We start from the raw sequence: 10,308 nt of genomic DNA on the forward strand, positions 1-10,308 counted from the left end.
AGAAGTGTCAATGTTGTAAGAAGCTTCAAATAACTATGTGCTTAGAATGGAACAAAAGCGTGGCATTGTAGGCACCTGAGGGCACTTGGTGAGGTGTTGACATCAAAGATGCCTCTGAGGATCCTCTGTTCAATGCAGAACTGACCAAATTGCAGGCTGCAAGACACAAAGTATTCTTTGTATGCCAATTAAGAATAATAGGGATGAGGATTTGGGGAGGGGAGAGAGGAAGATGGTGATCAAGTAGGAAAACCTTAGGCTAGCTTTGTCCCACAAACACAACTAGATAGCTATCAAATCATCTGAAATACCCCAGAAATCAACCTGAAGACTGACAGAACAAACTCCACAACTAAAAGGAGAGAAAAGTTCAAAGGAAGAAAAACCAGGAGACATAATTGACTTTCCTTACACAGAGAAGAAGGGAGAGACTTAGACAAATTTGTGAAGATGGAGGAATTTATCTTAAATGAAAGAACAAGGTAAGGTCATGGCCAGAGATCTAAGCAAAACAGATACAAGTAATATGCCTGATGGAGAAATTAAAGCGACATCCATATGGATACTCACTAGGTTTGACAAAAGAATAGAAGATATCAGTGAGACTCTAACCATAAAGACAAAGGAGTTTAAAAAGAATCTGTCAGAGATGAAAAGCACAATAAATGAGATTGGAAATGAGCCGGATGCAAGGAACAGCAGACTGAAAGAGCAGAGGAATTAATTAATGACCAGGAAGACAAAGTAATGGAAAGTACTGAAACTGAGCAAAAGAGAAAAAGAATTATGCAACATGAGAATAGACTTGGGGAACTTGGTGACTCCATCAAATGTAATAACATTCATATTATAATAATCCCAGAAGAAGAAGAGAGAAAAGGAACCAGATTATTTCCTTGAAGAAATAATAGCTGAGAACTTCCCTAATATGGGGAAGAAAACAGACATCCAGATCCAGGAGGGACAGAGCACTCCAATCAAAATCAACAAAAGCAGGCCAACACTAAGTTATACTGTAACTAAATTTGCAAGATATAGTGCTAACAAAAAAATCTTAAAAGCAACAAGACAAAATAAGTCCTTAATTCACAAGGAAAACCCATAAGGATAGCTCAAGATTTCTCAATAGAAATCTGACAAGCCAGAAGTGAGTACCATGATATAATCAAAGTGCTGAATGGGAAAAATCTGCAGCCAAGAATATTTCAACCAACAAGACTATCATTTAGAATAGAAGGAGAGATAAAGAGTTTCCCAGACAAACAAAAACTGAAGGAGCTCATGACCACTAAACCAGTCCTGCAAGAAATACTAAAAGAGACTTCTTAAGTGGAAAGGAGAGACCAAAAGTGACAAAGAAAAGAAAGGACCAGAGAAAAATCTCCAGAAATAAGTATATACAAAGTAATAAAACGACAGTAAGTACACATATATCAATAATTACTTTGAATGCAAATGGACTAAACACTCCAATCCAAAGACAGAGTGTGGATAAAAAAACAAGACCCATCCATATGCTGCCTCCAGGAGACTCATTTGAGACCTTCAGACACCTGCAGATTGAAAGTGATGGGTTGGAGGACAAACTAGACTTTAAAACAAACATGGTAACAAGAGACAAAGAAGGACACTATATAATCATACATACAGGGGAAAATCCAACAAGAAGATGTAACATTTATAAATATTTATGCACGCAACATGGGAGCACCCAAATATAACAAACAAAAAGCAACTGATTAATAATAATACAATAATAGTAGGGAACTTTAACACCCCACTTACATCAATGGACAGATCATCTAAACAGAAAATAAACAAGGAAACAATGGCTTTGAATACACACTGGACTAGTTAGACTTAACAGATGTATTCAGAATGTTCCATCCTGAAACAGGAGAATACACATTCTTTTTAAGTGCACATGGAACATTCTCCAGAATAGATCATATATTAGGTCATGAAACAGGCCTCAACAAATATCAGAAGACTGAAGTCATACCATGCCCCTTTTCTGACCATGACAGTATGAAACTAAAAGTGAACCACAAGAAAAAATGTGGGAGGACTACAAATACATGGAAGTTAAACAACATGCTACTAAACAATGAATGGGTCAACCATGAAATCAAAAAAGAAATTTTAAAACACATGGACATAAATGAAAATGAAACCTTTAGAATGCAGCAAAAGTGGGTCCTAAGAAGGAAGTATAATGTAATACAAGCCTACCTCAAGAAGCAAAAAAAAAATCTCCGTTAACAACCTAACTTTATACATAAAGGAATTAGAAAAAGAAGAACAAATGAAGCCAAAAGCCAGTAGAGGAAAGAAATAAAAAAAGATTAGAGCAGAAATAAATTATATGGAAACTCAAAAAAAAAAAAAAAAGAAAAGAAAAGAAACACTAAAACAGATCAATGAAGCTAGGAGCTGGTTCTCTGAAAAATCCAATAAAATTGATAGACCTAAAGCCAGACTTACCAAAAAGAAAACAGTAAGGACCCAAATAAATAAAATCATGAATTAAAGAGGAGAGATCACAACCAATGCCCCAGAAATACAATGTTAAGAGAATACTATAAAAAGCTATATGCTGCTCTTTGGGGTCTGTGGGGAAACAAGATGAGGAGGGGGACGTTATCGTTCAGAAAGCGTTGCAATAAGACGCACACGTTGTGCCGCCACTGTGGCTCTAAGGCCTACCACCTTCAGTTCACTGGGGCAACTGTGTCTACACTTCTAAGCAGAAGAGAAAGTATAACTGGAGTGCCAAGGCTAAAAGACGAAATACCACTGGGACCGGTTGAATGAGGCACCTAAAAATTGTATACCTCAGATTCAGGCATGGATTCCGTGAAAGAACGACACCTAAGCCCAAGAGGGCAGCCGTTGCAGCATTCAGTTCAGCTTAAGGATTTCAATGATTAGTCAAAATAAACGTTTTGGTTTAAAAAGAAAAAAAAAGCTATATGCCAACAAGTTGGACAATCTGGAAAAAATGGATAAATTCCTAGAAACCTATAAATTACCAGAACTGAGGGGGGGCTTGGGTGGTTAGTCAATTAAGCATCCAACTCTTGGTTTCAGCTCAGGTCATGACCTCAGGGTCATGAGATCAAGCCCCTATTGAGCTCCACACTGGCCATGGGAGCGTAATTAAGATTCTCTCTCCCTCTTCCTCTGCCCCTTTTCCCATTCACGCACCCCATGTATGCTCTTTCTCTCTCTCTCTCTCAAAAAAAAAAATAATAATTAATTAATTTTAAAAAAATTACCAGAACTGAAATAGGAAGAAATAGAAAACTTGAACAGACCAATAACCAGCAACAAATTGAATCAATAATCAAAAACTCCTAACAAAGGAGTCCAGGACCAGATGGCCTCACAGGTGAATTTTACCAAACATTTAAAGAAGAGTTAATATCTATTCTTCTCAAACTATTCCAAAAAATATAAGAGGAAGGAAAACTTCCAAATACATTCTATGGGGCCAACATCACCCTGGTGATGACCAAAACCAGATAAAGACATCACTACAGGGCAGTCCCGGTGGCGCAGCGGTTTAGCGCCACCTGCAGCCCAGGGCATGATCCTGGAGACCCTGAATCGAGTCCCACGTCAGGCTCTCTGCATGGAGCCTGCTTCTCCCTCTGCCTGTGTCTCTGCCTCTCTCTCTCTCTGTCTCTATGAATAAATAAATAAATAAAATCTTTAAAAAAAAAAAAAAGACACCACTACAGAAGAGAACTACAGGCCAATATTCCCGATGAACACAGATACAAAAATTCTTAACAAAATACTAGCAAACCCAATCCAACAATACATTTAAAAAAAAATCACCCTTCACCATTAAGTGGGATTTATCCTTTATCCTTTTTTTTTTTTGCCTTTATCCTTGTATAGCAAGGGTGATTCAATGTTAGCATATCAATCAACATGATATACCACATTAATAAACAAAAGGATAAGAACCATATGATCTTGTCAATAAGTGGAGAAAAAGCCTTTGACAAAGTACAACATCGATTTATGATAAAAACCCTCAGCAAAGTAAGTTTAGAGAGAACATACCACAGCATAATAAAGACTGTATATGAAAAACCCACAGCTACTATCATCCTTAAATGGAGAAAAGCTGAGAGCTTTTCCTCTATGGTCAGGAACAAGACAAGGATGTCCGCTCCTACCACTGTTAACATAGTAGTACTGAAAGTCCTAGCCACAGCGATCAGACTGTAAAAAAAAAAAATAATAATAAAAGGCATCAAATTAGCAAAGAAGTAAAACTTTCACCATTTGCTGATGACATGATACTATATATATAAAACATAAAAGATTCCACCAAAAAACTGCTAGAACTGATAAACAAATTTGCTAAAGTTACAAGTTACAAATCAATGAACAGAAATCTGTTGTATTTCTAAACGCCAATAATGAAGCAGTAAAAAGTGAAATTCTGGTATCAAACCCATTTACAACTGAGCCAAAAAAAAAAAAAAAAAAAGAAGAAGAAGAAGAAGAAGAAGAAGCTACTTAGGAATAAACCTAACCAAAGAGATGAAAAGCCTGCATTCTGAAAACTATAAAACACTGATGAAAGAAGTTGATGAAGACACAAAAACATTGAAAGACATTCCATGCTCATGGATTGGAAGAACAAATATTGGTAAAATGTCTATACTACCCAAAGCAATCTACACTTTTAATGCAATCTCTATCAAAATGCCGATAACATAAAACTTAGGGCACGTGGGTAGTTCAGTCAGTTAAGCAACTGCCTTTGGTCATGACCTCAGGGTCCTGGGATCAAGCTCTGAGTTGGGCTCCCTGCTCAGTGTGAAGTCTGCTTCTCTCTCTCCCTCTGCCCCTCCCCCTCATTTGTGTGCTTTCTCCCTCCCTCCCTCCCTCTCTCTCTCTCCCTCAAATAAGTAAATAAAATCTTATTTTTTTTTTAAAAAAAAGAGAGAATCTGCTATAAAACTCATGAGCATTCATTGAACACGGTAATTAAATTCATTAATTTGCCATTTGTTGCTCCACAATTTCAAAAGGAAAATAATTCATATTGTAGGTTTTGAGTCCTGTGAAATAATATTTTTTGCAATGCTATATTCTCATAAGTTATAACTCACTACTATAGTCTCACCTTATAAAATATTTGTCAAGTGAAAGGAAACTACATAATCCATCTGTTGATCTGTTCATTGTGGTTGCTTCTGATCAATACCAAATAAATGTTTCTTTAACTGCAGTAGTTTGTCAAGAACATCTTACGTATCACCTGTATGGGAAATGAAATTGTCTCTTATAAGAACTATATTCCTGCTTTCAAAAAAATTAGCTTAAGAAGGAATGCCTAATTTTCTGGACTACCGGGTAATTTAGTGGAATTGTTGATAACAGGGACTCTAGGTCAGACATATACTGAATATATCCTGGCAGTGCCTTTGCAAATTGTTTTTTTCCTTAGAAAACTTCAATACCTGTAAGACTCAGTTTCTGCATCTGGGTAATAAAGATGATGAAAATATCTAAGTGTTTTAGAAGATTTAGATGAGATTTATGTACATTGCTAAGCACTTGGAAAGTGCTCAAAATATTTTCAATTAGTATCTGGCTCTTAGTGTAATGAAAATGACGCTAAAGTTGGTGTGGGTTGGCTTTATACATACCTTACAATGCTAAATTTTGGTAGTTCAAGGGTTTGTATTATCGACTGTTCTTTCATCGATACCTTTGTTAGGCATGCGACATGAGTGAAGATTTTATTACACCGCTGGCAGTATCATAACTGAAAAGAAAGCTATAAAATGTTCTACTTTGATGTCTCTAATTCACTGAATAATATATAGTGTTATCCTATTTAAATAATTTATGTCCTTTATTTAGTTTTAAAAACAAAAATCAGGCTTCTCTTCTGGGGGGGGCAAGAAGCACAGACTGCCCTGAAGTGTCGGAACCCTAGGAGGGCTCCCGGGGAGCCTGCCTGTATGTTCAGATGGGCCAGCTCCCATGTTGCTTCTTCCCATATCTGCAGCCCTCCTGTTTCTATCTCGTCTAGAATTGATGTGAGCTGGGGTCCTAGGACCCACTTAAAAATCAGGGAAACAAACAAACAAAAAAGACAGAAGGGCAAAATATAAACTATCTATCACATTGCTATTATAGGAGTTTTTGGTCAAATGGTCTTTATTATATTTTTCACCTCTCTGTTGAAAGAGAGGTTCATCATGTCTCTCTTTTTCTGTAGGTTCTTGAGAATATTTATGATAGGAATTTTAAACTCCTTGTCTGTTAATTCCAACAACTAGGTTGTTGGAAGATCTTTTTATACTGAGTCTCTGAAATTTTCTCCACAGTTTTACTTCTGTAGGAAAAGAAAATAAACGTATGCCAGAAAAGTGTATCACTCAATGCTTAATACTAGCTAATACATTAAAAACCTACAATTTTTCACTATTAAAATTTGCTGAATAAAAAAGTTGAGAAAGAGGTAGATAATAGATTTTATTTTATTTTTTAAGGATTTTATTTATTTATTCATGAGAGACAACAGAGAGAGGCAGAGACATAGGCAGGGAGCCTGACACGGGACTCAATACTGGGACCCCGTGATCACGACCTGAGCCAAAGCCAGATGTTCAACCACTGAACTACACCCAGGTACCCCGATAATGGGTTTTAAATGAAAATGGAATCAAACTAAAGTATACTATTTTAAAATCATTTTTACTGAATATATTCTATCATGTTTTCAAATAAATTCATTTGTATTGATAATTATATCACTTCTAAGGATTCATGGTTTTTTAGTATATGAATGTATATATTTGATTTAGACAATCCTGATTGATTCTACTTTCTGACTTTTATGACCAACACTGCCATGAAGCTTGTTTCCTCACGCATATATTTTTTATCTTGTCTCATTTTTTCCCCAAAATTAAAATTATTTTCTTGTGAGTTTTTTAAAAATTGAGATATAATTAACATACAAAATTATATTCATTTCAGGTGTAAAACATCATGATTCCATATTGTAGATATTGCAAAATAATCATCACAATAAGTCTAATTAATATCCATCACCACACACACAATTTTTTTCTTGTAATGAGAATCTTTAAGATTTACTTTCTTAGTAACTGTCAAATGTGCAAAATAGTGTTATTAACTATAGTCATTCACCATGCTGTACACTAAAATATCCATGACTGACTTATTTTGTAATTGGAAGTTTGTACCTTTTTATTCTTTTCACCCATTTCATCCATCCCCTACCCCCACCTCTGGCAACCACCAATCTGTTTTCTTGTTCTCTGTATCTATGACCTTGTTTGTGTGTGTGTGTGGTTTTTCTTTGTTTTGATTTTAGATTCCACAAGTAAGTGAGATCTTATGGTATTTGTCTTTCTCTGACTTATTTCACTTAGCATAATGCCCTCAAGTTCCACCGATGTTGTTCTGAATGGCAAGGTTGCATTCTTTTTCATGGCTGTATAGTATTCCATTAAATATACATACTCCATGTATATGTATATATATATGGTAGATAAAGCTTCAAGTAGATGTAAATGTATATATACATTAAGTATATGTCTATGTATACATATATGTATATACATGTGTGATTGATAAGGTTTCACCATGTCAATTTAAGGAATCGTGGGCTCTTGGTATTGCCAGTTGTTCCTGATTGGCCCTTTGATATATGTGCATGTATACATGTACACACACACACACACACGCATATATACTTTTGCATGTGGTCAAATCGATCAATCTTGTCCTGTTTTGTGATGGATGTTATGATTAGAAAAGCTTCTTCTATCACTAGATTATACAAATATTTATAAATATTTTTAATGTAATAGCTTAGAATAAGAGAGCACTTTGGGATTGTGTAGATGTTGGATCCAACTCCAGCTGTACCATTAACTAACTGTAACAATTAACCATTAACTAGTTGTAACCAACTGTATTTTCCAAAGATGGCTCCAAGGATATCTCTGCTTGGAGATACTATACCATATTACAAGCTCTACTACAACGTTGTTACTCTGCAATCAAAAAGTGGAACTTGGCCGGGCTTGTGGTTCAATTATAAACGATAGAATGTAGCAGAAGTGATGAGGCATGACTTCCAAAGCTAGCCCTTAAAATGTGAGGCAACCTCCACTTTGTTAGAATACACACTTCTGTTTAAGTCTGGAGGCTCCATGCTGTGAAGGGGCTCAAGAAACATGAAGGGTCCATTTGGAAGTATTCTGACCAACAGGCCCCGGTGACATCACAACTTAGAGCAGCAGCAACTGTAAAGCCAAATGAGTGAAGACACCTCAGAATGATTTCAGTCTCCAGCTCTTGAAACATCTCCAGACTCTGAGTCTTCCCAGTTGAGCTCCCAGACATCATGGAGCAGAGACAAGCTACCCCCACTCTCTACTTTCTGAATTGTGAACATAGTACTACACTGTCAATAAATTGATATTTTTATTCAGGAATAATACCTGGAAAACCATGTGACAGTTGTCAAATTACTAGACTTGTGTCCATATTTGTCAAGTTATCCAGTTAGCATCAGGAAGCCAAGCTGTTCTTCAGGTTTCTCCTCTATGAAATTGTCTTACAGTAGTAGCCACTTCATAGAGAATTGTGAAGATTAAATGAGATCATATATGAAAAGTACTTAACATGTGTCTAGCACACTCTAAGAGGTCAAACAATAATAATCACAACAGTATTTAAAAGTAAGGTTTTTTGTTTATTACATTTAAATCTCTAATATATGTGAAATGTACTTTGGTCTAATGTGTAAGATTGTATGAATTATTTACCAGTCGATTCCAAGTTAACACTTAGATTATTAACCAGATTACTGTCTTTTAAAAGATATGTGAAGAAAATTCTCATGCATCTTTATGTGCATATATGAAAGAAGAACAGGTGCTTGCTTATCAGAGGATTGACACTTGGGGTGATACCATGTGGATAAAGAAATTTTCACTTAGGTCTTACTGTGTTCATTTGTTCAAGCTGGAAAATGGGACTAAGAAGAGAGCCCCAAGATGGGGTGAACCGAAAGATCATCTCCCAGGTTAGGGCATGTTTCTCTAGGCAGTAAGGAAGCCTTTCAGTAGGAGTGCATTGACACCCTATACACCCTGTCACTCTTAGATGCCAAACTGAAATGTCATTTTCTAACCTAACTTCACCTTGACTTCGAGCTCCATTCCCAGTGATGGTGGGAAACAATTGGTCTTTTCAGCTTACAATTTTGAGGCGGGAAAGTGGAAGCAAAAGAGGTCAGGGGGAAACTGTTAACACGAACAGTCAGATCTCATGGGAAAGCTCTGGACCACAAAATACACCACAGACTTAGTCCATCTTGACGGAAGGAGTCGGTCATTTATTGGTTGAGGTCTATGCTTAAGTTGGGAGCTTAGCATCTGGGCAAGGCAGCCCCCACTTGGTGAGGGCGAATCTGCAGAGTAGTAAATAGCTATGAGTTGCCATGGGCTGACACTCAATGCAGCTGGCTGGCAGATGCACCGATCAGCTAGGAGGGTTTGGGCAGGGCACCCAAACCAAAGGAAAATCATTCATTATGTAAAAAATAATAATAATTTCAATGCTCTGATGCTGAGAATGCCAACAGTTGCTCTTGGACCATTGAGGAAAGATTTTATAACAAGAACCCTCTTCTTGTTCAACAAAGCCAAGCTTTTCCAAACATTGATTCACAAATATTTTTGAAATCTCTTTTGAAACCCAGTGCAAAACAATGATCTTTCTTTCTTTTTTTATCCCCAGACTGATGTTTCCCATCCCCATGATTCAAAGGGTGAGCAAGCCCGTATACAACTAGGAATAAAAATATGTTGTTTCCCTAACTCAAAATATCCATGTTACATTGGCCTTTCTAATCAGCTTGCCCATTTTTAAAAGGTTGTCTTCATGTCTATTTATCCTGACTCTGTAAAATTCCAATTGAGAATTCCTCAGAAGGTATCATAATATCAGACACAGAGCACGCCAAACTACTCAAGTAGAGGGGTGGTTGGTTTATTGTTAAGAATTTTATGTGGACTAATAATGGAAGAAAAAGCTATGGAAATCCAGAACCAGGAACTTTGGTATGCCGGCCGCATAAGGAGAGCATGCCAGGATTATTCTGTATCCAAGGAAGCTTCACCATCTTGGCCACATCCCACCACCAGTTCTACTCCATTTCTCTCTGCCTATTTATTTCACTCAGTGTCTTCTGTTCCCACCACTACTAACTTCTGCTCTCTTACATCCTCT

The 10,308-nt window shown here is 36.6% G+C and overlaps 1 pseudogene; it reads left to right on the forward strand.

Moving 5' to 3' along the window:
• The first annotated feature begins 2,625 nt into the window (after nucleotides 1-2,625).
• LOC129497706 (60S ribosomal protein L37-like) lies at nucleotides 2,626-2,915 on the forward strand (annotated as a pseudogene).
• The last annotated feature ends 7,393 nt before the right edge of the window (nucleotides 2,916-10,308 follow it).

This window comes from Nyctereutes procyonoides, unplaced genomic scaffold, assembly GCF_905146905.1.
Source record: "Nyctereutes procyonoides isolate TBG_1078 unplaced genomic scaffold, NYPRO_anot_genome, whole genome shotgun sequence".
Classification (NCBI taxonomy): Eukaryota; Metazoa; Chordata; class Mammalia; order Carnivora; family Canidae; genus Nyctereutes; species Nyctereutes procyonoides.